General features: G+C 43.1%; 1 pseudogene across 1 annotated transcript; it reads left to right on the top strand.

Annotated features, from left to right (window-relative positions):
* Positions 1-12,458: 12,458 nt before the first annotated feature.
* LOC148867479 (heat shock 70 kDa protein BIP1-like) lies at positions 12,459-27,517 on the top strand (annotated as a pseudogene). The gene is made up of 7 exons (XR_016109124.1): positions 12,459-14,196; positions 14,307-14,574; positions 14,676-14,890; positions 15,028-15,747; positions 15,853-16,007; positions 18,486-18,915; positions 18,990-27,517. The product of XR_016109124.1 is annotated as a heat shock 70 kDa protein BIP1-like (transcript).
* The last annotated feature ends 41 nt before the right edge of the window (positions 27,518-27,558 follow it).

The raw sequence follows: 27,558 nt of genomic DNA, 5'->3' as shown, positions 1-27,558 counted from the left end.
TTTAACAGCTCGAAAGTTCGAGCTCGAGTACCTTTGATTGTAGGTCTCTCAAGCAGTCGAGGTTCTGAGCCGAGCTCTCTCTCAATTGCCAAGGTTCCAAATTGAGGTCTCCATCAGCTATTGAAGTGTCAAGTTGAGGTTTCCCTAGTAGGCAAGGTGTCGAGCTAAGGTCTCCTTAGTTGACAAGGTGCCGAGTTGAGGTCTCCTTCAGTTGTAGAGGTGCTGAGTTGAATTCTCCCTCAATAACCGAGGTATCGAGCTAAGGTCTCCCTCAGTGGTCGAGGTGTCGTCTAGCTCGAGCTCGATTCGAATTAGAGACTTGAGCTTGAGCTCAAAAGTTCGAGCTCGGCTCGGCTCGAACTCAACTACCTTTGATTATAGGTCCCCTAGCAGCCAAGATGCTGAGCTAGGGTCTCCCTCAACTGGAGAGAGTGGCGTTCTTGTAATTTATAAGGAGAGAGAGAGAGAGATGGCATTCTTGTAATTTGTAAGAACAAGAGAGAGAGAGAGAGAGAGAGTTGGTAGGAGAGAGAATGACATTCTTGTAATTGAAAGAAAAAAAAGCAAAAGAGAGAGAATCGTTAGTAGACAGTGGCATTCTTGTAATTTCTAGAAAAGACAAAAAAATACTATTAGATTCTATTTCTCTCATCCTCGAACCTTCTTACGTACACATTTCAGCTTAATATATTTATATTGATGATTAAAAGAAAATTTCTAAGACAATATAATTGAATTGAATGCTTACTCATTGCACTCACAAAAGTGTACCGACTAGATGGAGTCTAAGTTAGGGCACATCACATTTTTTATGAAGGCAGTACACCTTCATAATAAGATTGGCAAGTTTGATTTTAATCATCTCATAAAAGAAGTTTGACGTCAATCATAGCAAACAATGCTTTCTTTGTCTTTTTTTTATTTATTTATGGGAATGTGGTCAAATTACTCCTCTAAACTTTGACTCCAACTATTTTGCTCCCATAATTTTGATTATTTACTAAAGCCTCTGCCCTTGGTTGGTGTAGCCTTACGTCAAGAATAATGATACAAACAACAATTTTTTTGGGTAAATTATAAAAAACTCCTTCAAATTTAACAAAAGCCTGCTTGTACCTTCCATCCATCTTTGTCCCAGTAACGGAGACTTTTAAATATAATTCAAAATGTCAGATTTACCCTTCTCAATTTGATTTAGGGATATTTTATTAAAAGTGAAATTCTTTTAGGAGTATTTTAGTAAATTTTCAATTTGATTTAGGGATTTTTTTGTTTGAAAAACTAATGTAGTAATCCAACGTTTTCCATCCAAAACAATAACAAAAGGGAGGTAACTGCAGGTTTGAGCTTTTTTATATATTTTTCCTTTTTCTTGAATTTAAATAATTTCATTTTTCAACTGTCCAAAATATATATTGACTAAATGAGAAGAGTACAAATACAAATACAAATATGTGCTGTGTAAATTTTGTATATGATATTTCTAACCTTGTATTTATAGTTTTGCATTCTACATTTGTATTTGAACTATTCCCAAGCTGTGCATATTTAGAATTTTGTTTTTAGTTTTTACTTCAAGTAAATGAGAAGAAAGCCCCCATCATCACCATTCACCAAGGAACACTGAATGAGTTCGGATCTCCTACACTCAAAATATGTGGGTGGGGGTGCACTTCCATTAACAAATGAACACGTCTTGTGTTCAGAGTGTGGATCCCACTCACATGCGTGGAGTGAGACCAAACAGTAAAACTTCTATTACATTGATAATTTACTTTTTTTTTTTTTTTAAGATTTAAAGTGAACAAAAAGAAGTGGAATTGACCCTGGACTTCAAACGATGAAACCTTCTTCAAGCTTCAGCCATTAACCATCCAAAGAAGATCTCCTTCAAGCTTCAGCCAAGGGCGAAAAAGCTATATGAAAGCACTCATTTGCAAGTTACTTCCTTGAATCTTCATGGTGAAACTTTTTGAACTGTGGGATTCAATATTTCTTCAAATCTGGTTTTTCTTCTTCCATCTTCGATCAAGATCAAGAGCGGGATTTGGAGGATTCATTCAAGACAAATTTGAGTTTTATTCTAGTTCAGTCAAGACCGAGTTTTCTTCTTCCACCTTCAGTCAAGAGTGAGATTCAAATAAATAAGTCACATGTTTTATCTTCATCCCAAACTTGAGTCTTTCAAGATTAGCTTGAAGGAGGGTTTCATCGTTTAGAGTCTAGGGTAATTTTTGGGCCCTAATATCAATAAAAATAATATTTTTAACATAATTTTTATAATAGGCTAACATTTCTTTAAAATACCAAATAGGGGCAGAAACACTATTCATATCCTTCTTCTTCCAAACTATCGAATAAATTTCCCCACCTTCGATCTCTCTCTCTCTCTCCCCCTCTTCTTCTTCTTCTTCTTCTTCTTCTTCTTCTTCTTTGTCTTTGTCTTCTTCTCTGCATCTGAGTTGTTCCAAACTCAGAGTAGAACTGCTATGAGTTATTCTTCTTAAGCAGTTAGAAGAATACATGAAACACCGCACTAGGTACAAGAATCGACGGTTTGGTTCCAACTACTAAGCCTGTTAGAGGTATCTAAAGCAATTTTGAACACCATTAAAGCCTAGAAATCGAGATTGGAACAAAATGCAAAAATGCAGGAGTGGGCTTCACCATTTTTGCTTGCAGCAAGCCAACAACTGCAATGGTAAACATAAAAGGAGAGATTTGTGATCAATACTTATTAATCTTGGGGGAGATTTATTCAGTGGTTTGAAGGAGGAATGCGATGAGCAGTGTTTCCGCCCCTATTTGATATTTTTTTAAAAACATAAAAGCTAGCTTAGTTTAATAATTATGTTAAAAAGATTATTTTTATTGATATTAGGGCCCAATAGTCTACAATCCTTTTTTAAGCTAAAAAAGATAAATATTAATCTAATGGAAGTTTTACCATTTAGTCTCACTCCACACATTCCACACTCTGAACACAAGAGGTGTTCATTTGTTATTGGAAGTGTGCCCCCACCCACATACTTTGAGTGTAGGAGGTTCGGACTCCCCTCGAATATATAATGTGAAAACTGAAACAGAGATTCAACTAATTCCCAAACATGTCCAAGAAATTCCAAATTCCAAATTCCAAATCGTATGTCATTTTCTACAAAGATTCATTACAATAAGTAAGTTTAGGGATGTAAAGGGGTTGGGTTTAGTACATGTTTGCCTTGATCCTAACTCGACCCTCTAACGTTCCTACCTGAACCCAATTTGATTGACCTTGCCTTGACCCTATAAGGGTGAACTAGATACCAACTCGACCCAATCCACAACCTTTCAATTGTATTTTTATAACATAATTTGAAAACCTAAAGGCCATTAATTTAGGTAAAGGTCAAGGTTCAAGATATCGATATGCCTGATACGTCAATAGAAGCATATTGGGCAGTATCGGTAGTTTTGTTTTTCAAATTTGGTTTAGATGGGCCAGTTTAAGGTGGTCTGTCCGCCCCTTGAACCAGTCAAAAGCCCGATACACCCTTTGTAAGAGCTTCCCGATACGATACGTATCAGCCAATATGAGTTGATATGTATCGATGTTTCGAACCTTGGTTAAGATTTGGTGTATAGGTTCTAAAGTGTCATTTTTATGGTTATGCCATTGGCAGGAGAAGAACAACTAAAATAAACATGAAAAGAAATCTTCCACGTCAAAAGTATAGAGTTAGAAGTCATAGCAAATTTCAAGAATACTTCTTTATATGTCGAGGCATCATGACCTAACATGATGGATCAACCAAACCTGATGAACCTGATCCAAACCTAACTCGAGTTAAAGGATCAAAGCCCTATAGTCGGCGCTTCAAACTCAAATCTTTATATTTACATGTAAATAGGTCTAGGAATTAGGCTGCCCATACTCTATCTCATACCACTAAGTCTATGGTTTCTAGTTTGCTATGTTCGGGTAGCCCACCTACCTCTATACCATATATTTTTACATATTTTTTTAGTAGTGTTGGTTTTCTTTTAGTCGTAAAAAAAAAGGCATAGAAAGAGCAAATCCACCATCCACCATTTGAAATTTGATACTAAACATCGAGTTTGCATCAGTGTGGGGCGCTGATGTGATCTCTTAAACATCAACCTCAAGAATTTGACATGTGGCAATTTTGAATATTGAATCCATTTATAAATATGCAAGGATTTATTAAAGTAATCAAGAGGACTTTAATATTTTGAATGATAAATCCTTTAAATAAATAAGAAAAGAATATTTTGAGAATATAAAAAAATTTAATCAATTAAATTTTGTCATAACATCAACAATTTGCATCTCTGAGGGTGTATAAGGAATGCAAAATCACCCAAGACAATTCTCTCTCACAAAGTGTTGATCAATCTCAATATGCTTAGTCTTATCATGCTGATTATTTGCAATATTGATAGTAGTCTTTTTGTCACAATATAACTTAAGGGGACCATCAACTTTCACTCCAAGCTCACCTAGGAGGGTCTTAGGGCATAGTAGTTCTGCAACACCATATGCCATGGCCAGATATTCAACTTTTTCACTTGATCTCGCAACCATATTCTACTTTTTACTTATCCACATAACCAAATTCCCCCCAACAATGTACAATATCTGGAAGTAAACTTTTTATCGATCCAACCCAATCAGCATTAGTATATGTTTCTATTTCAAGTTTATTATGCCTCTTGAATAGAATTATTTTTCCTAGACATGTCTTCAAGTACCTAAGGATCCTTTTAACAACTTTCATGTTAGGAATCTTGGGTGAATGCATGAACTGGCTGACAAAATCCACTACATAAGATATATTAGGTTGGGTAAGAGATAAGTATATCAATTTTCCCACTAGATTTGGGTATCTTTCTTTATCAAAGTAGTCCTCACCAGTTGATTCCAGGGAACAATGATTCTACTCTATTGTAGTATCTGCTGGTCTACTCCCCATCATACTTATCTCCTCTAAAAGATCCAAAACATACTTCCTTTTAAGGGTGAGCATTCAATTTATTCATTTAAAAATCGAACCGAATAAACCAAAAATTTAAAAACCAAAATAGAAAAAAATGAAAATTGAAACTGAAACTGAATTACAAGGAAACCAAAATAATCGAAACTAGAATTATCGGTTCAATTTTTTGTTATTTCGATTAAAAATCAAATTTAATTAATATATATAATATTATATTATATATATTATAATATATATTATGAAATTGAATTTCATTATAATACATTATATAATATTTTAATATATAAATATATAGCATATTATATATTAAATGTTATATATTGTATATTATATATTACATATTATATAATGAATTCAGTTAATTCGGTTTTTTCGATTAATCAAATTTCTAACTCTGAAAACTAAAACCAAAAACTAAAATTCCTAAAAGTCGAACTAACCAAACCGAATTACTCAAAAAACTGAAAAAACCAAAACTGAAATTTTTGTTTTTTTTTTTTGGCTTTAACCAAGTAATGCTAACCCCTACTTCTATACATACATATATATAGATAGATATTGTTTTTTTTCGGTTTTAACCAAGTAATGCTAACCCCTACTTCTATATATATATGCCTTCTTGTGTCCTTGCAACTTCAATTCCAAGGAAGTACCTCATATGGCCTAAATCTTTTATCTCAAATTCTGATGCCAAGAATTCTTTCAATCTTTTTGTCTCTTTTGGATCATTCCACATAAACTATAAGAGTTGTAAGCACATTACCCTGTTTCCATATGAACAAGGTATGATCTAGACCACTTTGAATGTATCTCATTTTCTTCATGGCCCCACAAAACCTCTCAAACCAAGCTTGAGGAGATTGCTTAAGCCCATATAATGCTTTCCTTAGCCTACATACCTTCCATGAAAATCATAGCCAAGTACAGGATTCATAAATACCTCCTCATGTAGATCACCATTCAAGAAAACGTTCATAACATCTAGCTGATGTAGCTCCCAAGAAAAAATTGCAGCTAATGACAATAGAACCCAAATTGTATTAAGTTTTGCAACCAGAACAAAAGTCTCCTTGTAGTCAATCCCCTCCTTTTGAGTAAACCCTTTTGCTATTAGTCTGGCCTTATATCTTTCAATAGAATCATTCTCCTTGTGTTTTATAGTGAACATCCACTTACACCCCACAGTGTTCTTCCCTTCTAGTAGATCCACTAATTCCCAATTCTTAGCCTTCATTAAGGCTTTCATTTCCCCATTTATTGCCTCTCTCCACCTTAAGTCAGACACTGCCTTTGAGTACTTAGTAGGAACATGAACAAAAGGAAGAGTAGACACAAAGGAATAGTAACGAGGAGATTAACAAGAATAAGAAACATACTTAGCAATGGGATATCAAGTAGTACAAGAATGGATAAACTTACAAAGAGCAATAGGAAGATCCAAATCAAAAGAATGAGTGATAGGGTTACATAGATCCATTGAGACAAATTAACCCGAGTCTGATTGATTGTTGCCACAAGTTGGAAGATCTCTTTCCCCTCTTCTATAGGCAATTCTCATATCTTTCTATTGGCTATTAATGGCATCAGTCGCATCCTCAACATTGGGAATAGTAACTGGCTCAGCAGGAGTCTCACTAGATTCACCTGGACAGATAAAACTAGAAGGATCAAGAGTAGAAGATGGAAGACCTGAAGCAGAAAGTGGCACAAAAAAGGAAGGAGAGGAATCCTCTTCCATCCTACTAGTCTCCCCCAGAAGAAGATTCTTTGAGGATTGAAAATAAGGTTGAGACTTAAAAAACACCACATCCTTAGTGACATATTTTTTCTTGGTAAATGGGTCAAAGCACTTGTAACCTTTTTGTTTAGGAAAGTACCCTAAGAAGACCTCCCTTGTAGCCCTAGGATCCAAGTTTGTCTTCTTAGGATCCTTTACATGAATGAACTACACACAACCAAAAACTCTAGGAGGAAGAGGGAAATTTGGGAGATTAGGACAAAGGACAAAAAATGGAATTCTCACACCCTACACCCTAGATGACATTCTATTTATCAGATATGATGTTGTAAAAACTGCTTGAGACCAATAGTTTTTGGGAACCTTGAGCTCAAACAGTAGAGCTCAAGCTGTCTCCAACAAGTGTCTATTCTTGTGCTCAGCAACCCCGTTCTGTTGAGAGGTACTAGTGCAGGACGATTGCTGCAAAATATCAATATCCTCCATGAATAGATTCAAGGAGCTTTCAAAGTACTCAACAGCATCGTCTGAGCGAAACTACTTAATATTCTTACCAAACTGAGTTTCAATCATTTTACAAAATTCCATGGTTTTTTGTGGTACTTCATCACGCTCTTTTAACAAGTAGATCCATGTGCATCGTGAATAATGATCAATAAAGCTGATAAAATAACGAAAGCCATCTATAGAACAAGAGGTGAAGGGCTCTACACATCATAATGAAGTAAATCAAAATGAGCTTGAATTTTATTACTAGAAATTAGATAAAGAGTTCTACATTGTTTTGACAACTGACACACTTCAAAGACTAAACTCTGACTCAAAGCACACTTAAACAACTCAAGAAACAATCCTTGCATCAAAGAAAAAGATAAATGGCCTATTCTAGCATGCAACAAATGTAACCTAGCTATTGACTCCTCATTATCCCAACCACTAAAAGCAAATGACTGTAAGGTTGAACTAATGTCTGCATCAAAATAATAGAGACCTCCAGACTCATGACCGCTCCCAATCATTTTCTTGGCCAGCCTATCCTAAAAGATACAATTGGGAACATGAAGAACATATTTAAAAGAGAGTTCCTTGCCTTGGTTAACTTCCCCCTTTCTAGAGATGGTGGAGAGGGAACCATTAGCAAGTCTCATCTTATCTTGGCCAGACATTAAACAATAAGAAGAAAATAAGGAAGACATGTGTGTTGTATGATTAATAGCACTGGAATCAATAATTTAAGAGTTAGATACTATAAGACCAATTACACTATAAGCATAGGCAGTACTTGATTTGGCAAGAGAGGTAGATGCATGGGAATTGTTCCTCAGCCAGCTAAGGATTTCTACCTCATTGGTTGTGAAATCAAATGATGTGTGGAAACTAATAGTTTGTCCCGTTGGGGGAGGAGCAACTATAGGTGTGCCCTTTGGGCTTTCACCATCATTATTTATGAAAACATTTCCACTTGTTGTTTGACTCCTCCGATGCTTCTTGTCCTTCCTTAATGTCGCTAGTTTCAAGTGAGGATATAGAATCCAGCAAGTCTCTTTCAAATATTTGTCTCCTCCACAATGGGAGCACTTGAGGTGCCTCTTATGTAAATGCTTTCCCCCCTTTTTGCTTAAAGATATCAAGGTTGAATGCTCAATAGGCTGAACTTGGGTGTCTACTTGCATCTCTTTCCTTCTAACCTCTTCATTCTTTTCAAGATAGTCAACATGATGTAAATTTGGAAGCTCATTTCTTTCCAAAATTTGGAATCGTATACCTTCATATATCGAGTTTAGGCCAACCAAGAACTTAAAAGCTCTATCATCTTCTATTTGTTTATCATGCATCTCCTTATCTCTTGCATTTTCCAAATCAAATACAAGATGGTGGTCCAGTTCTTCCCATAGACATTCTAAGGTTGCAAAGTAAGTTGCAACAAACATATCCCCTTGCCTCAAGGCAATAATATCTTGGGTTAGTCTATAGATTCTTACATTGTTCCTCCGTTGTCTGTAGCTATTAGACACCTTCTCCCAAATCTTAGAGGTTGTAGGGAAGTGCTAGACAGTCCTTGCTACTCTTGGAGTAATTGAAGCAAATAGCCAAGACATAACAATTGTGTTATCCTTGTGCCAAGTTGAATATTCAACATCATTCTCTTTAAGTTCTTTCTTTTGTCCATCTATATAGCCCATAAGTTCTTGAAAATTAATAAAATGTTTGGTTGAAGTAGACTATTCTCTGAAGTTGTATTCATCTAACAACACATTGGTGATTTGTAGACTATGTAGATTTGGGTTTTCAAGGTTTGATGATCTCCCACTAGTCCTATTGTCCTTAAATGACACTTATCCTAATATTGTGGACATATTCTACTTCTAACAGCAATATACAGCTGTAATCTCAAAGTGAAAGACAGGTTTTAGACCTATTGGAACTGATACTAAACTGAAAAACAAGGTTTCAAACCTACTAGAATTGATAATGGACTGGAAAAAAATAGTCAATACCCTACTGAGATCAGCCTTTTGTAATTCTTGAGTCCCTCCCACACCCAATGGATGTTAGAAGAGGCTTTACAACTAGAAAAAAAAATCCACTAACCTGAAAGTAACCTCTGCACTAAAATCTGTAACTTAGAAGTTGTTATAATTGGTCTGAACTGAGAGTAGCTTTTGTAGACAACTCCAACACTTTTGGAAGTCAAATCTAGGTTGAGAACACTTCTTACAATCTGTTCTCTCTCAAATAGCAACTAGGATTGTCTACTCAGTCCTCCTTCCAAGATCTATTCTACATAGATCTCTCTAATAGTCAAATGGCTACTGACTGTTGTAGAACACTAGCAAGGCATAAATGGGCTCGTGAAACTCTCTTTGGTCCCTACACCCAAAGAGAAACCCTAGACATAGACCTTTTTGTGATCAATGATCAGTCCTAGGGTTTCTTCAGAGTAGCCAATACAAGGAGAGATAAAAAAAAAAAAAAGGAACAGATGAGAGCAAAAACGAAGAAGAAACTAGATATAATCAATCAAGCTGATTGGTGCTTTAGTACTATGTTTGTTGAAGTGCAGAAGTAGAAGAAGAAGGAGAAGAGAGGAGAAGAGAAGAGAAGCGTGAATGGGCGGCTATACAATCTCAATCGGCCCTAGAAGCTAATATTTGTATTAACAATATAAAATTATAGCAAAAGACTAGAATGTCCCTAATTAATGATGGGACACCTAAACAGTACAAATAAAAACCAGCTTAAGCCCAATAACTAAAGGCCCATAACACACAATAGAACTAGGACAAGGAATGATAAATAAGCCCACTAACACTTAATCACTTGACTATATATATATAGGGTCAGGTCTACATCAGTTCAGGATTAGGTGGAACCAATTCCGAATAGATAATAATTAGGACCTAGAACTGACCAGGTGGTTCTAGTTCCTAGAACTAGAACTGGCCCAATTGATTCAGGTTTGTCAAGTTTAACCCAACCCATTGACAGCCCTAATATATATAATATCTCTCCCTCCTAAGTTATTTTAACAGACATTCCATATTCATTTTGCAATCAAATTATGGTTTGTCAAAGTTTATTTAATTTCTACAGTACAATGTAGGTAGTGATCAAGAAGATGAACCTAGTTTCTGAGATTTAGTAGGAGATGGAGAAGAAGTCTTGAGATGTGCTAATGGAAGGGTATCCTTCTCTATGAACAACTAAACACAATTTTTTATGAGAGGAGTGGGATGATAAAGAAAAGATATCAGAAGAAGAACAAGATCTATCTTGAATTCTTGAAGTTGTTGATTGAGATTGAGATGAGGAGTCGGTAGAAGAGAGGATGGAGAAGGGAAAGAAAATTAACAAGATGATTATTGCTACTGCTTTAGGAGTAGCATCACCATCACCTCCTCCTTTGCCATCAAGAGGCATTGCTGACCATGGACAAGAGGAATGGAGGTACAAGTATTGTGTAGGTGATAGAAAAGAGACATTGTAAGACTACCTTGAGTCGGGGACATAACCGTTTGATAATGCCCAGTAAGCAAATAAAGGAGGAGTTTCAAACGAGAGAGGAGAGGGAGAAACTGAGGAAGGGGACAAATGCAAGGATGAGGGTGGTGGTTGTGACCTCATTGCTTAGCAAGGGTTACTCTTATGTGCTAAATGGTTACTCTTATGAGGGTGGTGATTCTAGACACTGAACTTTTCTTGGTGGAACCCTTTGGCAATGGTTACTCTTATGTGCTAAATGGACAGTGGAACGACCTAATTGCTTAGCAAGGGAAGTGGCACCCCAAGGTTCACTCGATCTAGGTATGGTCTTTTCGTTTCCCACAACCCACCCAAGGCTCCAATCTTTGCTTTGCTCTTAATGTGGTTCCCCTTAAACTAAGCCAACAAAAAAGAAGGGGAATATGAAGAGAAAGCAGAAGGGTTCACCTTCACCTTTTCCTCTACCATCAAACCTAGGACGAGCATATGACATAGAGATGCCTAAGGCATTACTGAATGTGATCAAGAGCCATAGAGGTACATGTATTGTGTAGGTGATAGAGAAGACACTGTACATGACTGACTTGTACCCAAGACATAACTCGTTTGATAATGCTTAGTAAGCAAATGAAATTGGTGGTTGTGGATCCAAGGTGTAGGTTTTGGACATTGAATTTTACTTGAGGGAACTCTTTCGGCAGTGATTACTCTTATGTGTTGAATTGAGCATGGAACGAACTCGTTGCTCATCAAGGGGAATGGTGCCCCAAGGTTCATTCAATCCAGGTATGGTCTTTTCATCTCCCACAACCCACCCAAGACTCTAATCGTTGCTTCGCTATTAACATGGTCTCACTAAACTAAGCCACAAAAATGATTTGAAAGAGAATAAAAAGAATATGAAGAGAAAGCAAAAGGGGTTGTCAGAATTATTATGGTTGATATATGGTCTATACTATGGGAATTTTTATTACTATCTACAAATTAATTATTTATTATGTTACTTTTTAATTAATGACTTTTATAAATTATTAGTTATTAATTTTCATTTATTTTTATAAAACAATAAAAAATATTTATCATGAATATTTAATAATTTCATTAATTTTCACATAATAAAAATATCTGGAATTGATTAATCTTTGCAAAATAACGAAAATACATTTTTTATTATTATCTGAAAATTAATTAAATTGTTAAATATTCATGAAATATTTTCATTGATTTTTAGAAAATAATTTTTCAGAAAATAATAAAAAATTCATGAATATTTAATAGTTTCATTAATTTTAGATAATAAATTTACCATATGGTCGATACCTAGCATATACCCCTTGGATCCTTTTTGTTATAAAAAAAAAATTGGATATTGGGTTTTCGCATGCATGCCACAGGTCCAGCTATAAATCTTTAATGCTGTGTTTGGTTTGAAGGAAAAGGTAGGGAAAAGAAGGGAATTTTCCTATCTTTCCCTACCTTTTCCTTCAAATCAAATATAGCGTAAATGTTTAATAGGAATGAAAAAAAATATTTACTTGAACTGGATTTCAAAATATTAATTTTCATTATCCGTTGGATTAAGAATTGGGATATTGGATTATTGGATTATTGGATTCGAAATCGATCCATTTAGACCCATACACCTCGTGTGTGGGACTAAAGTTCTAAACTCGCTCCGCTCGATTCGTTGCTACTAGGGGTGAGCATTCGAAAAAATCAAAATTTTAAAAACCAATTTAATAATATGGTAAACATATGTGAAAACCGGATAAACTGAACCGAATTTCTTTTCGGCTATTTCAGTTAAAACTGACTCAGCCAATCCAAGAGAGAAATGACAACTACTACTTCCCTTCCTGCCGGCTGCCGGCTTATATCCGGCGGTAATCAACCATCCATCCCGACAAGCGAACTATGCAAAGCTGTTAATGACTGCCGAGATTCTCAGTTTGAACTTCATTTTCCTTTGTCCCTTACCTTCCACCAACCCCAAAAAGGAAAAAGAAACAACTTGCCTGCTTAGATGTAATGCTTAGACTTCATTGCCTTGTCTTTGCAAAAATGCACGAAATAAAGCCCCAATAGAAGAGACTACCACAGAAATATAAAGCATTCTAACGAAACGAGAGGGTTTTTGAGGGACTCGTTCATCGGCCAGCTTCCTTCTTTGGTTTCTTCAAACTTCCGGTCATTGTCCTGAGACAACGGCGGTGCTCGGCCAGGGGAATGCCCGGTTTTTCTCGACGATGGGCTGTGGCCGATAGTAGATCAATAAGGCCTAGGGTCGACCGAGCGTGTTGCCGACGACCTCGATCTCCGTCCAGAGCTATCGCCTGGATCTCACCTTAATAGCCCATTGTTCGCAGGAACCTGCCGTCACGTGTTGTGGCTCATTTCCTTGCTATGTACTGACATCTCTGCATTATCCCTTTTCTTGCCGGGAGACGACTCATATCTTCTGCGGGGAGACCGGCCCCCTTTTTCAGTCCTGGCATTTCCTGGGGGCCCTAGCCAGAGACCTGTCCACTCTCTGCCGCACTTCTCTGTCGTCCCGGTTCCTCTCTTCGTCGTCTTTCCTTTCTGTCATGGTCGCCGTAGAGACGCTCTCGTTTAAACTACAGATTTACATTTTAGACACTTCTTCGACTGCATTGACGGGAGCTTTCTTCTCGACAATCTCTTCTACAACACTTAGTAAGAGGACCGGAGCCTGGAGCCTGGAGGAAGATGCAGTGGTAGCCGACAGCCGCGACACTCGGCAATGACGACAAGCCTTGTGTTAGTCAATCAGTCTCTGTTCTAGAGAAGAAGAAGAAGATACCTTTTGTAAGCCTGTAACTGGAGGTGAAGAAGAAGAAGAACGACGGCAAGTCGGCAATACAGACTCGACACTCGACGACAACTGGCAGTCGGCAGTCGACACTCGATTAAGCCAAAATAAAAAACCGATTAATAAAATCGAACCCGACCGAGAATCGATTAAGCCAAACCGATTAAACCGAAACCAAAATGTTTTTCGGTTTTAACTGAATTATGCTCACCCCGGGTCGCTATCAATCCAGAAGTTTAAGACATTATAGGACAGGACTGTCTCTCGGTTGGACTTGCCGAATGGCAAAATCTCATTCGTTCATATACGTGGAAGGACCAAAGACCCAAAAGGAACACGGCAGCTTCCTCTGCGTGCATCTTTGATTACGTGGCTACCATCATTGGTCGGAACACTCTAGCTGCACAAAAACCGCCAACTACACGGAGAGTCGGAGACTATAAAATTTCGACTTTCGACCCCGAAGGTCATCTCTCCCTCAGCTTTCTGTTACGAACGAGAAGAAACTACTCTCTAGTCTCTGCATTCTCTTCCATAGAAGTTCAGAACAGAAGAAAGGCCAAAGAAGCGAAAGATCTACTACAAGCATTCAACGAAGATGGGGGCAAAATACAGGGCAACAGCATTGTTGGTTCTCTTCGCTATGGGTAAGATGCTCGACGAGCTTGTTTCAGTTGTTTGATTGCAGAGTCTCGCTCTTCTTCTCTCACTGTTGACTTACTTTCTTTACCTTTTCTTCTTCTCTTTCGATATTTAGAATTTCTGTTAGGATTAGCTGTGTCTTCTGAAGAATCTCCTAAGCTCGGGACTGTAATTGGTATCGATCTCGGGACGACTTATTCTTGTGTTGGTGTCTACCGCAATGGACACGTTGAGATTATAGCGAACGATCAAGGGAATCGGATCACCCCCTCGTGGGTTGCATTTACAGACACCGAGCGTCTCATTGGGGAGGCGGCCAAGAACCAAGCGTCTCTCAATGCCGAACGGACCATCTTTGATGTTAAGAGACTTATTGGGAGAAAGTAAGTGAGAGACTATTGACAAATGCATGTTGCTTCGATTGAATTTGAATCCGCTTTTCGGTAGTCGTAGTTGATCTGAATTCTCTGGAAAACTCTGGCAGGTTTGATGATCCGGAGGTCCAGAAAGATATCAAGTTCTTGCCTTATAAGGTCGTGAACAAAGATGGCAAGCCTTATATACAGGTGAAAATCAGAGATGGAGAGACCAAGGTGTTTAGCCCTGAAGAAATCAGTGCTATGATACTCGGGAAGATGAAGGAGACGGCTGAAGCTTATTTGGGGAAGAAAATTAAGGACGCCGTAATTACTGTTCCAGGTAGGTTGAACTTGAACTCCTATTTGAATCCTGTTGCTTCTTCCCAGTTCCCATCAGAAAAAGAAGAAGAAGAAGAAGACAGAGACTTGTCTCCTGTTTTTAATGAATATTGCCCCCCTGTTTCCCTCGTTTTGCAGCTTATTTCAATGATGCTCAGAGGCAGGCCACCAAAGACGCCGGCGTGATTGCTGGACTCAATGTGGCTCGGATAATCAACGAACCCACGGCCGCGGCTATTGCCTATGGTCTCGACAAGAAGGGAGGAGAAAAGAACATTCTGGTCTATGATCTCGGTGGTGGTACCTTCGATGTCAGCATCTTGACAATCGACAATGGTGTGTTCGAGGTGCTCGCTACCAGCGGAGACACCCACTTAGGAGGAGAAGACTTCGACCACAGAGTGATGGACTACTTCATCAAGTTGATCAAGAAAAGTATAACAAGGACATCAGCAAGGACAACAAAGCTCTGGGAAAGCTCCGTCGGGAGTGCGAACGCGCCAAGCGAGCACTGAGCAGCCAGCACCAAGTCCGCGTCGAGATAGAATCCCTCTTTGATGGCGTCGATTTCTCGGAGCCATTGACGAGGGCGAGATTTGAAGAGCTGAACATGGATTTGTTCAAGAAGGCAATGGGTCCCGTGAAAAGCTCTGGAGGATGCAGGTCTGAAAAAAACGGACATTCACGAGATTGTGCTCGTTGGAGGCAGTACTCGTATTCCCAAGGTCCAGCAGCTTCTGAAGGAGATGTTCGACGGGAAGGAACCCAACAAGGGTGTTAATCCTGATGAAGCTGTTGCTTATGGCGCTGCCGTTCAAGGCGGAATTCTCAGTGGTGAAGGCGGAGAGGAAACCAAAGGTAATGAAATTGCTCTGCTCTGCAACTTCCTTTTTTATTTTTTGGGGGGATGAAATCATGAAATTTCCGTTTTTTTTCTAAGCATTTTGGTTCCGTTCGTTGCAGACATTCTTTTGCTCGATGTTGCGCCACTTAGTCTCGGGATTGAAACGGTTGGTGGGGTGATGACCAAATTGATCCCAAGGAACACTGTCATCCCCACCAAGAAATCTCAGGTTTTTACGACCTACGAAGACCAGAAAACGACTATGTCGATCAAGGTAGGGAAAAAAAAGGATTTTTTTTTTTTTTTTTTTATCATTTGAGCAGCAGGTTTTGATGGAGCGCAATCCGGTCAGTTTTAACTGTTAACGAATTCGCCTTTGAGCTGGAGTGTTGGGGAGTCTGAAACGGGAAAAATGAGAGAACTCCGGGGGGAACCCGGTGTGATAACTCCGAAGCTCAAGTCAGTAATCTCTCAAAGGCAAAGTGTAAACTAGATGGCACAAAGTTTACATACCTTGTTCGCTGGGGGCAAGGGGTTCTTATAATCACTTTGCGCACTCGCTCCGAGGCCCTTGTCAGGTCGGGTATGATTACCCTTACGTCTGTCAATTGGGTCGTCGTCCTTTCTGTTGGGATAGAACCATCACTGCCCAACCGTCTCTCTAACTGGAGACGTCGGTGTCAGGTAGCGATGGCAGGTGGCCATTTAGAGTGCGGCCGTCAAGCATCAGATCCCAAGCCAGTCAGGTGCGGTGCCCTTGGGAACGGACTTCTTCAGTGTCAGGCATAGTACGGTTTGTTTGGTTTTGGTGCCCTTGAAGGTGTGGAGTGATGAGCGAGGCGAAGTCTTGAGTTCAGAGGTATGTATAGGGCAGGTCAGTTCGGCGAGGTGTATCCCGAACTGTTGCAAGGCAGGTCAGTTCGGCGAGGTGTATCCCGAACTGTTACCAAGCAGGTCAGTTCGGCAAAGTATGTCCCGAACTGTTGCAAGGCAGGCCAGTGGATTTCTTTCCGGTTTGGGGCCAAGGGTGAGTTCGGGCCCCTAGTAGGGAGCTCGGTCCGCTGGTTTCTCCTCTTGGTGAAAATGCCTTAGGCTTGTTTTTGTGCCGAGCTGTTGCTTTTGCCACGTGTCGCATAACTATGAGGTCGAGCCAAATCATCCTCCATCAATTGCCCCCCACTCCTCACGCCAAGGGTCTTGCCCTGGTGCAGGGAGTTTTGCAAGGTGGTAAGTGGATTTGTCACGTCTTTCGAATCTTGACTATGCGAGTTGCATTTGCCAGGGTTCTTCGGTTCCGACAAGGCGGGAAACGTGCCTACTGCTCATGATTGTTGATGGCCGTGACAGCGCGTGTTTTAAATTTCAAAAATTTGCGCCGTTGAAACGTGACAGTGGGTCATTTAAATTTGAAGAAAGCACGCATCTTTCATTTTGAGGGGACGTGCGATGGCGGTTTGTCAGTTGTAGGGGACGTGCGGCGTGGTTAGTTTCGGAAAGACGTGCGCCGGTGCGACGTCGGTTTCAAAAGACGCGCGCTGATGTTTCACTCTTTTCGGAAAGACGTGCGCCAATCAAGCCTCGACCTCAGGGGACGTGCTGTCAGCGCGAATGTGGGCCGCCGGATCGTCTTTGATCTGCACGGTTGATTCTTGTTTACTGTAGCTATAAATAGTGGGGGACTCCAGTCGATTTGTCACTTCTGCGGTTTGCCCATTGAGCTCGCATCCAATTTTTCAGTTCGCGTCCAAGTTTTTCAGCTCGCGTCTAGGCTGGTTACTTAGCCTCCAAGGTTTTTTGGCTTGTTCTAGTCTTCGGAGCCTTCAAAACTTTCTTCCGGTGAGTACCTTCCTGAATCCACCTATTTTCCTCAATGTCTAGCTTTGATAGTTCAGACGACTCTTCAAGTAGGATTGATGCATGTTCTACAAACCGAGCCGTATCCCCTGACTGTCTTAGTGATCCCGAGGTGGAACTTGATGATGACTATGAACCCATAGGCCGAGCAGCTTCGAGCAGTTTGGCGTCTACCTCTCGCCGAGGTCGGATGCTGGATAGGTTTGGTCCCTCAACCATGACACCTGTGGGGCTCCAATCTATACTCATGTCTTACAATATGCCTAGAGGGTATACATATTTCATTCTCTCGGGTAGTTTTCCTTAGGAACACGGTCCTGAGGAGATCGTGATTTTTCGAGAGCAGCTCGCCGCAGGGCTACGACTGCCTTTCCACCCCCTTTTAGTCGAAGTCATAAACCATTTTGGCATTACCATTGGCCAGCTTCACCCGAACTCTATTCGGAACCTAGTGGGAACAGTCTCCCTTTTCTGCGATCAGAATTTCCCTTTAGACTTAGAGATATTCTCCTCCATCTTGATGCTTAAGAGACAAGCGGGTTCTCTTCCTGGGGGAAGACGGGCGTATTACCTTTCTCCTCGCCCGGGCTATAAGTTTCTGCACAATCTTCCTAATAAGGTCCCGGCATGAAAGCGGGACTACTTCGGCGTGCGAAGTGCGCAAGGATGGCCCTTTCAAATCGGGTGGGGTTAGGCCGCTCCTGATTCTGGTGTCACTCTCGATAAAGAGACGGTGAAGGGCCTCCGGCAATGGGCACGGCAATGTTTAAAGTGTCATGAGTACTTGACAGAGGCCAAGCTTATTGTGGCCGATTTGAGTTCGGGTAGGTTTCTAGTTCTGCGATTTCTTGCTTGCTTTTTTCCTTCATTTTTTCTGATGTCGAACTTGTTTCTACAGTTGTGATGGATGCGGAGAGAACTCGTGGGGGGCGCCTGTTCCGGGGCATGAAGAGGAGGAAGCGGGTCGCCAAGCGAACTCGTACCGAGCTGCCCCCGGATGAGAAGCCTCAAATTCCAGGCCACACGCCGGAGGATCTGCCGAGAGAGCCTGAGGTGACTCTGTCGATGTATGAAACTACCGGGAGCCTTACGTTGAGACTACTCATACGGGTGCTCCTGCATACTCCAGTGCTCCTGCTCACTCTGGGTCCGCTCATACGCGAGCTGGGTCCTCGGGCTCAAGAGCTCAAGGGGAGTTCAGGAGCGTGTTGACGCCGAACTATGCTCTTCAAAAGAGTAGGGAGGCTACTTTCCCTAAGGAGATCGTGGCGTGGACCGATCTTCCTTTGAACTAGGTCGCCTGTCGCGCCGTAACACATGCTATGGTGGTAAGTCAGATTTCGTCTGCCTTTTTCATTTTCTGTCGCTTTTGCTGTCATTGCTCATTTGTTTCTTTTGGTAGGTGAATTCTTCGATTCATGCCTTAGCAGCCCAAGTGGAGAGGAGTTCGCGACAGGCGCGAGCTGCTGAGGCTGCGGCCCATGCTGCTGAAGAGGCTTTCCGTGCTGCAGAGGCGAATACCCGAGCTGCTGAGGCGGCTGCTTATGCTGCCGAAGAGGCTGCTCGCGTCGCAATGGCCAGGCAGACGAGGTCTCAGCGTGATGCCGAGGCCATGGGGGTCGTTGTCAAGCACATGGCAGACTTGAAGTTGGATTTGTAGCATCAAGTCGAATATCTTCAGGAGGACATCAGGGAGAGAACGCAGATTTTTTCCCAAGGCATTGAAGATGCCAAGAAGAAGGCCGTTGAAGACTACATTGCCTCTCCGCGTTTTGATGATCTGATTGTGGATTCTTACAGAAGGGGGTTCAAGCTGAGTCGGTGGATGATCCAGAACACGTACCCCGACCTCGATGTTAGTGTCATATCCACTTCGCGTATAACTCAGGAGATGGCCAATGTTGCCGATGGCGAGTCAGACTCTGAAGGAGAGGCAGGGCCTTTAGGTGTTGTTGAAGTGCCTTCTGATGGCGACAAAGTAGCTCCGGGCATGTAAAGATAATTTTTTTTTGAAGTGCCTTCTGATGGCCAATGTACTGTTTCTTGCAACGGAATAGATAAAATCTTTTTGCCCATGTTCCTTTTTCCCGAACTGATTCTTTGTCGAACTGATAATATGCCACTTGTCCGGGCCATTGTACTTTCGCGACCTATTTTGCTGAGCTGATAATATGCCTGACTTTTCTTTGCTTGTTTACGTCGGGGTTCCTCTTGGCTCCGCATCGTGGCCCATAGGACCTAATAGCGATTTCGTCCACTTCACTTGGCGTTTATAGGTAGTATCACCTTAAGTTCACGATGTTCCACGCTCGAGGTACTAGTTTGCCTTCCAAAGTTTTGAGCTCGTATGTGCCCCCGAGCGCTCTCTTTACTTTGTAGGGCCATTCCCAGTTTGGTCCAAGTTTGCCCACGCCGGGTTCGGGTACCATAATCTTACGAAAGACTAGGTCACCGACTCGGGAAGCTTCGTCGCTTTACTCTAGCATTGTAGTAGCGAGCTACCTACTGCTGGTAGGCCGCTGTCCGGATGTGCACGAGATCCCTTACCCAGTCTAGTAGGTCAAGGTTGGTACGTAACTCATCTTTGTTTGTCCGATCGCCGTATGTTTCTAGTCACAATGTTGGTACTTTGATTTCCGCCGGGATAACTGCTTCAGTGCCGTAGGTGAGGTTGAAGGGGGTTTCTCCCATGGCGGTTTTTTCTGTAGTTCGATGAGCCCACAAGACACTTGATAGCTCTTCGGCCCACAGTCCCTTAACACGATCCAGACGTGCTTTCAGTCTGTGCAGGATGGCTCTGTTCATTACTTCCGTCTGACCATTTGCCTGCAAGTGCGCGACTGATGTGAAGTTTTGTCGAATCCCCATGTTCTGGCACCACTCTTGGAACTTGATATCCTCGAACTGCTTGCCGTTGTCGGAAATTAGTATCTGAGGTAACCCGAAACAATATATTATGTTCTTCCAAAAGAAGTTCTATATGTTTCGGGCCGTAACAGTTGCCAGAGGTTCGGCTTCTATCTACTTCGTGAAGTAATCTACTGCAACAACTAAGAATTTTCTTCCGCCTGTTGCTGGCGGGAATGGTCCCTGGAGGTCGATGCCCCATTGTGCAAAGGGCCACGGGCTGGCAAGGTATTTGAGATCGGAAACAGGCTGATGGTGGATATTGGCATGTTTCTGACACTTGTCGCATTTTCTGACGATCTCGACAGCTTCTGCCTTCATCGTTGGCCAGTAGTGTCCTTATCGAAGTGCTTTTTGGGCGAGTGCTCTGTCCCCCAAGTGTACGCCGCACAGGCCTTCGTGAGTGTCGCAGAGTTTGAACTCGGTTTTCGGCAGGTCGCAGGCAACACAAGTAGGGGAGCGTGTAGGACCGTCGGTATAATCGTTCGTCTATTATGACGTATTTGGTTGCTTGGCACTGCACCCTCTTGGCCGCATTGCATTCTACAAGGAGGGTTTCGTCTATCAGGAAGCTTGCGAGTGGGTCGATCCAGCTCGGCTCCGCTTCGATGACGGGAGCGACCTCCTCTGCCCCCCCCCCCAAAGAATACTAGGCCGAGGTAAATCCTCTATGTACACGGTTCTCATGTTGTTGTGACTTGTGTTGGCTAACCAGGACAGAGCGTCGGCCTCAGTGTTCTCTGACCTTGGGATTTGCCAAATGAAGTGTGACTGGAAGTTGAGCAGGGCCTCTTTTACTTTCGCCAAATATGCGATCATGGAGAGCTCACGTGCTTCATACTCGCCCGTAACTTGATTGACCACGAGCAGGGAATCGCTGCAGATGACCAAGTGCTTTGCCTTTACCTTTCGCGCTAGGTTCAGTCCGGCTATCAGTGCTTCGTACTCTGCCTCGTTGTTGGATGCCGCAAACTCAAAGCGTAGTACGTATTCTAATTTTGTGTCGTCCGGGCCGCATAAGACTATTCCAGCTCCGCTACCTTACTGGTTCGAGGAACCATCCACGTGAAGGATCCAGGGCTCCTCATCCCAGTTCGCATTTCGCCTAACCAGGAGAGATGCCACATTGGCTGCTACTTCACGAGGTTCAGACCTTATTGGCTTGGGAGCTCCGGGTTCGCCCGAACTGGGGACCTCAGGCTCGACCTATAGGGCTCCGTGGCTGAAAGTGCACTCGGCGATAAAATCTGCCAAAGCTTGGGCCTTAATTGCGGTCCGGGGTTTGTACTGGAGATCGTACTTGCTGAGTTCGATGGCCCATTTCGTCAGCCTACCGGAGACCTCGGGCTTCAACAAAACTTGTCTTAGGGGTTTGTCGATTAAGACAACGATGGTGTGAGCTTGGAAGTACGGGCGGAGTTTCCGAGCCGATATCACTAGTGCAAAGGCAATTTTTTCTATCTGCGGGTACCTTGTTTCTACTCCCTGCAGAATTTTACTAACATAATAGACGAGCTGCTGGACTCGATCTACTTGTTTTACTAATACCGAACTGACCACTTCGTCGCTCGCCGAGAGGTACAGTTCTAAGACCTCGCCTTCCTCGGGTCTGGCTAAGGTTGGTATGGTGGCGAGGTACGTCTTTAGCTCGTCGAACGCGAGCTAGCAATCTCGGGTCCATTCGAATCTTTTGCCTTTGATTGCCTTGAAGAAAGGCAGGCAGCGGCCTACCGACTTGGACATGAATCGGCTCAGAGCGGCTATGCGGTCATTTAGCCTTTGAACTTCTTTTACTTTCCGATGTGGTTTCATATCAAGGATGGCCTTTATTTTGTCCGGGTTGGCCTCAATGCCACGCCGGTTGACAATGTACCCTAGGAACTTACCCGAGGTGACACCAAAGACACATTTGTTTGGGTTTAGTCTCATGTTATACTGACGCAGAATTTGGAAGACAGAATCCACGTTTTTTATTAATTCTCGCAAAAACTGTGTTTTGACGACTATGTCGTCTACATAACATTCGATTTTCGTGCCAATTAAAGGTCGAAAAAGCTTATTTACAAGTCTTTGAAAGGTCGCACTAGCATTCTTTAGCCCGAAGGGCATGACCTTGTAACAGTACAGGCCGAACTCGATAATGAAGCTGGTTTTTTCTTGTTCGGACTTGTCCATCTTAATCTGGTTGTAGCCTGAGTAGGCGTCCAGGAAGCTTAGCAGCTCGTGTCCCGAGGTCGCGTCCACCAGGCGGTCAATTCAGGGCAGGGGGAAGCAGTCTTTTGGGCAAGCTCGGTTCAGGTCGGTGTAGTCGACGCACATGTGCCACTTGCCGTTGGCTTTTTTCACCAGCAGTGGGTTGGCTACCCATCTCGGGTAATGAACTTCCCTTATGAAGTCCGCTGTGAGGAGCTTTTCGACTTCTTCGTCGACCACCCTCCAACGCTCTGGGGCTAAGTTGCGTTTCTTCTGTCTAATAGGTCTGACTAAAGGGTCAGTGTTAAGCTTGTGAGTTATAAGGTCGGGGTCAATACCGGGCATATCTGCCGCGAACCATGCAAAAATGTCTAAATTTTGGAGTAAGAAACTCACCAGTTCAGTTTGCAAAGGTTCGTTGATGGAGGCACCAATCTGTAGTGTTCGTGTCGGATCTGTAGCTGGGGCTGGGACGGCGACTATTTCCTCTGTGGGCGAAGCTCGTTCCTCGCCCTGTTCCGCAGGTCGCTCTAGTTCGAGATCGTCGGCTGCCTTGGTTTTTCCCTTCAGGGCGGCAACATAGCATTTACGGGACTCAAGTTGGTCGCCCCGCACTACCCCCACACCAAAGTCTGTGGGGAACTTCATTGCCAGATAATAGGTGGAGGCCATTGCACGCAGAATATGCGTAATTGGTCGCCCTATTATGGCATTGTATGGGGAGGGGGTCGCGACCACCAGGAAATTGTGGTTGAGTCTTACCGCACACGGCCATGTACCGACTTCCACGGGTACTGTTATTTTTCCCAAGGGCCTGACTTCCTCTCCATTGAAGCCTACCAGAGGGGTGTGAGCGGGTTTCAAATCGCTTTTTTGCAACTGCAACTGGTCGAACGCCGATTTGAATAGTATGTCCGTCGAATTGCCTGAGTCTACCAGTACGCGTCGTCGTGGGGGTAATGAACACCTCGTGCGTCGTCTTCTGTAAAAAAGATCGGTTCTTCCTTCTTCGGCCTCTTGGGAGGGATCTGCTCCTCTCGGGCTGCTTCGCGAACTGACGTCCTTGCTGCCGCCTAAGTGCATCCTGCCACCACCGAACCGCCCACTATCACGTGGATGGTTCCCCGGACTGGCCTTTCTTCTGGGGGGGTCACTGCAAGGTTTCGGTCAGTCTGTTGCTCGGCTCGGGGACATCCTTCCCGTGGTCCCCTTGCCAACCTGCTTTATTACTATTGTCATAATGTACAAAATTTCTTAAATACCCGCGACGGATGAGTCCTTCTATCTCGTCGCGGAGATTATTACATTGCTCGGTGCTATGACCGTGATCTTTATGAAAACTACAATATAAATATTTGTTCCTCTCGTTGGGGTTGCTCTTCAGGCGAGGTGGCCACTTTACGTAAGGGGCGTCCTTGATCGTCATCAGGATCTCGATCCGCCTTGTGTTCAATGGCGTGTAGCCCGTCCGAACTGCTAAGGGAGCTCAGGGTGGCTGGCTTGGCTTCGCCTCTCGGTTGTGGCCTCTTCTGTCGCCGGGGTTGGAGGGATCGCCTTCTCTTTTTCTTTTTTCAACCCCGCCTTCGTTTCTCTGGTTGATCTCTTCTTCTGTTCTCATAAACTTGTCCGCAAGCTTGAGGAAGTCGGCCATGGTTGCTGGCTGGCTGGCTACCATGTGCCATTTGAACTCTTTATGAGTCACTCCTCCTTTGGCCGCGGCGAGCTGTACCGCGGGGTCTAACCGAGGGATCTGCAAACATGCTTCATTGAACCGTTTGATGTAGCTCCGGATGGGTTCTCCCTCTCTTTGGATCACCCCGAAGATACTTTCCTCGGTTTTCGGACACCTTTTGCTGGTAACGAAGTGCGCAGTGAAGATCTGTACGAACTGGGGCCAGTTTTTTATTGACCCGGAAGCTAGGTTCCGGTACCAGGTGCGGACCACCCCTCTGAAGGTGGTGGTGAAGGCCACGCACATGCATGACTCGCTTGCCCTAGCGAGGTGCATTTGCGACTGAAACGCGTCTACGTGGTCGTTGGGGTCAAAGGACCCATCATACTTGTCCAGAGGAGGGAGTTTGAAATCTCTAGGCAAGGGGACTGCCAAAAGTTCTGCTGAAAGGGGGGAAGGAACTGAGAGAATGGGGGCGGTTTTTACCTCGCCCGAGCTCGTTTCTTCCTTGCCTCTGAGCTCGGGTAGCACGCGGGTAGCAGTTCGGCGACTTCGCCAGTGCCTTTTTTGATTGGGCCTGGTGCTGGCGCTGCTTGCCTCTGTGTTGCCGAGCTCGATGGGCCCGGATTGCTGGCCTGCTGCTAAGGCACTGAAGTGGTTCTCCGTGAGTGGGAACTCGGGCTTGGAGCGCCGAGGTGACTTTGTTGGCGAGGTTCTTGACCCACCCGCGGGCTGCGAGGCTGGTGTGATCTTTCTTGGCTTTCGGCCTGGGGAAGAGGCCTGACTGTTAGGGGGTTCTGCGGTCGGGAATCCTCTCCTTGGTGAAGTCGTCCACCTTGGGGGGAGGCCTTGACCGGCTTTGAAACAGGGTGCCAGGGGGGAGTGGCTGGTTCAAGGGTAGCTAAGGGAATTGTTGTTGATAATGGTGTTGGGAGAGGTGGTGCAACACCTGGTGTTGCTGGAGTTGGTGTTGCTGGAACTGCTGCATTTGGGCCTGCATTGCCCGCATGCGTTGCATCAGATCATCTATCTGGTTTTGGCAGGTTGCCAGTGGGACAGCAATTGGTTCCGCGACGTTCGTTTCGATGGGTAGTGGGAGAAGTGCCACCGCGTGTGGCACATTCAAGCTTGGGATCCCATCCACTGAAAGGGGGATGGTGAACTGCCCAATGCACACCGCCGGAGCATGAAGTTGCTCTCCGGTAGTGGCTGTTTCGGTTCCACGTCCGGCACTGCTGGAGGAGGCCATTTCAGTGTTGGAGTGGGTGTTAGAGTTTTTGAAAGAAGGGTAGGTAGAAGAGATTTAGAGGGAGGCTTTTAGAAGCAGTTCCCACAGACGGCGCCAATTGATGGAGCGCAATCCGGTCGGTCTTAGCTATCAACGAACTTGCCTCTGAGCTGGAGCATTGGGGAGCCTGAAACGGGAAAAATGAGAGAACTCCGGGGGGAACCCGGTGTGATAACTCCGAAGCTCAAGTCAGTAATCTCCCAAAGGCAAAGTGTAGACCAGATGGCGCAAAGTTTACATACCTTGTTCGCTGGGGGCAAGGGGTTCTTATAATCACTTTGCGCACTCGCTCCGAGGCCCTTGTCAGGTCGGGTATGATTACCCTTACATCTGTCAATTCGGTCGTCGTCCTTTCTGCTGGGACAGAACCGTCACTGCCCAACCGTCTCTCTAACTGGAGACGTCGGTGTCATGTGGCGATGGCAGGTGGCCGTTTAGAGTGCGGCCGTCAAGCATCAGATCCCAAGCCAGTCAGGTGCGGCGCCCTTGGGAACGGACTTCCTCAGTGTCAGGCATAGTACGGTTTGTTTGGTTTTGGTGCCCTTGAAGGTGTGGAGTGGTGAGCGAGGCGAAGTCTTGAGTTCGGAGGTATGTATAGGGCAGGTCAGTTCGACGAGGTGTATCCCGAACTATTGCAAGGCAGGTCAGTTCGGCGAGGTGTATCCCGAGCTGTTACCAGGTAGGTCAGTTAGGCGAGGTATGTCCTGAACTGTTGCAAGGCAAGCCAATGGATTTCTTTCCGGTTTGGGGCCAAGGGTGAGTTCGGGCCCCTAGTAGGGAGCTCGGTCCGCTGGTTTCTCCTCTTGGTGAAAACGCCTTAGGCTTGCTTTTGTGTCGAGCTGTTGCTTTTTGCCACGTGTCGCATAACTATGAGGTCGGGCCAAATCATCCTCCATCAGGTTTCATTAGTTGTTTTGGCAGAAACAGAGTACATAGTCTTTACTCTTTCACTTACTGTTTCTCATGATTTCATCCTCTTCATTTTTTTTTTCTTCTGGTTTACAAAGTAGAAAAGTTGGAAATCAGAAAATGGATATCTCCATCTCCTTGTTGATCAGTTGACGTGGTATCGTCTTATTGGTCCATATAAGAGTGCATTCACTCGTACAAACATACGAATGCACACTCTAGGTCCTTCGAAATTCAACCCACCAATGTGACCCGTAAACCGGTTAATTACACATTTTAATGAAATTAAATAAAGATGGGTTCAACCGAACCCCAAACCCATTACCATTTTAGTGACTCGTTTGATTGGGCCGTTCCAATGTTGATCTACATATTGACCAAGTTACCTCTCCAACGGTTTAATAATTAAACTAATCCCAGTCAACTCCCATCACCATCTTAGGTTGCATTTGACATTCTTTATTTAAAAAACGTATTTCTTTTTTATAATTAAAAAATTCAGTGTTTATATAGGAAACATTTTAATTAAGAAGAAAAGTCCTTAAAATAAGAAATGCCAAATGCACTATAATGTCCTGCGTTATTAAAAGTCATTTGGGTCAAGTAATGGATCGCAAGTTGACCCATCTGACCTTAGTATATATGAACACACTAAGGTTCAGTTTGGTTTGTCGGAATTGGGGTTGTTATTTTATTTCCAACTGTTTGGTTGGACAGAATTAGAATTCCATTCCTATTTCTGCCTAACATTCTCCCATTTGAGGAAATAGTCATTCCCTGCCCTTCCCTTGAGATGAAATCCCATTTTTGTTTATTCTAATTATTATTCATATTCCTATCTAAACCAAACAGATTATGGGAATGTGTAATGGACCATTCCGATTTTGATTGTAAGTCAAATAGACACTAAGTAATCACTTGATAAATTTTTTGCCACCTGTCCTATAAATTCTCTGCGAGGCTTGTCTACCCATAAAATATGATTAAAAGTAAATTTCTAAG

This window comes from Nelumbo lutea, chromosome 3 (assembly GCF_056320005.1).
Source record: "Nelumbo lutea isolate HS-2025 chromosome 3, American lotus-T2T, whole genome shotgun sequence".
NCBI classification, from domain to species: domain Eukaryota; kingdom Viridiplantae; phylum Streptophyta; class Magnoliopsida; order Proteales; family Nelumbonaceae; genus Nelumbo; species Nelumbo lutea.
Note: the sequence above shows the minus strand (reverse complement) of the source record. Positions and strands in the feature narration are given on the sequence as shown.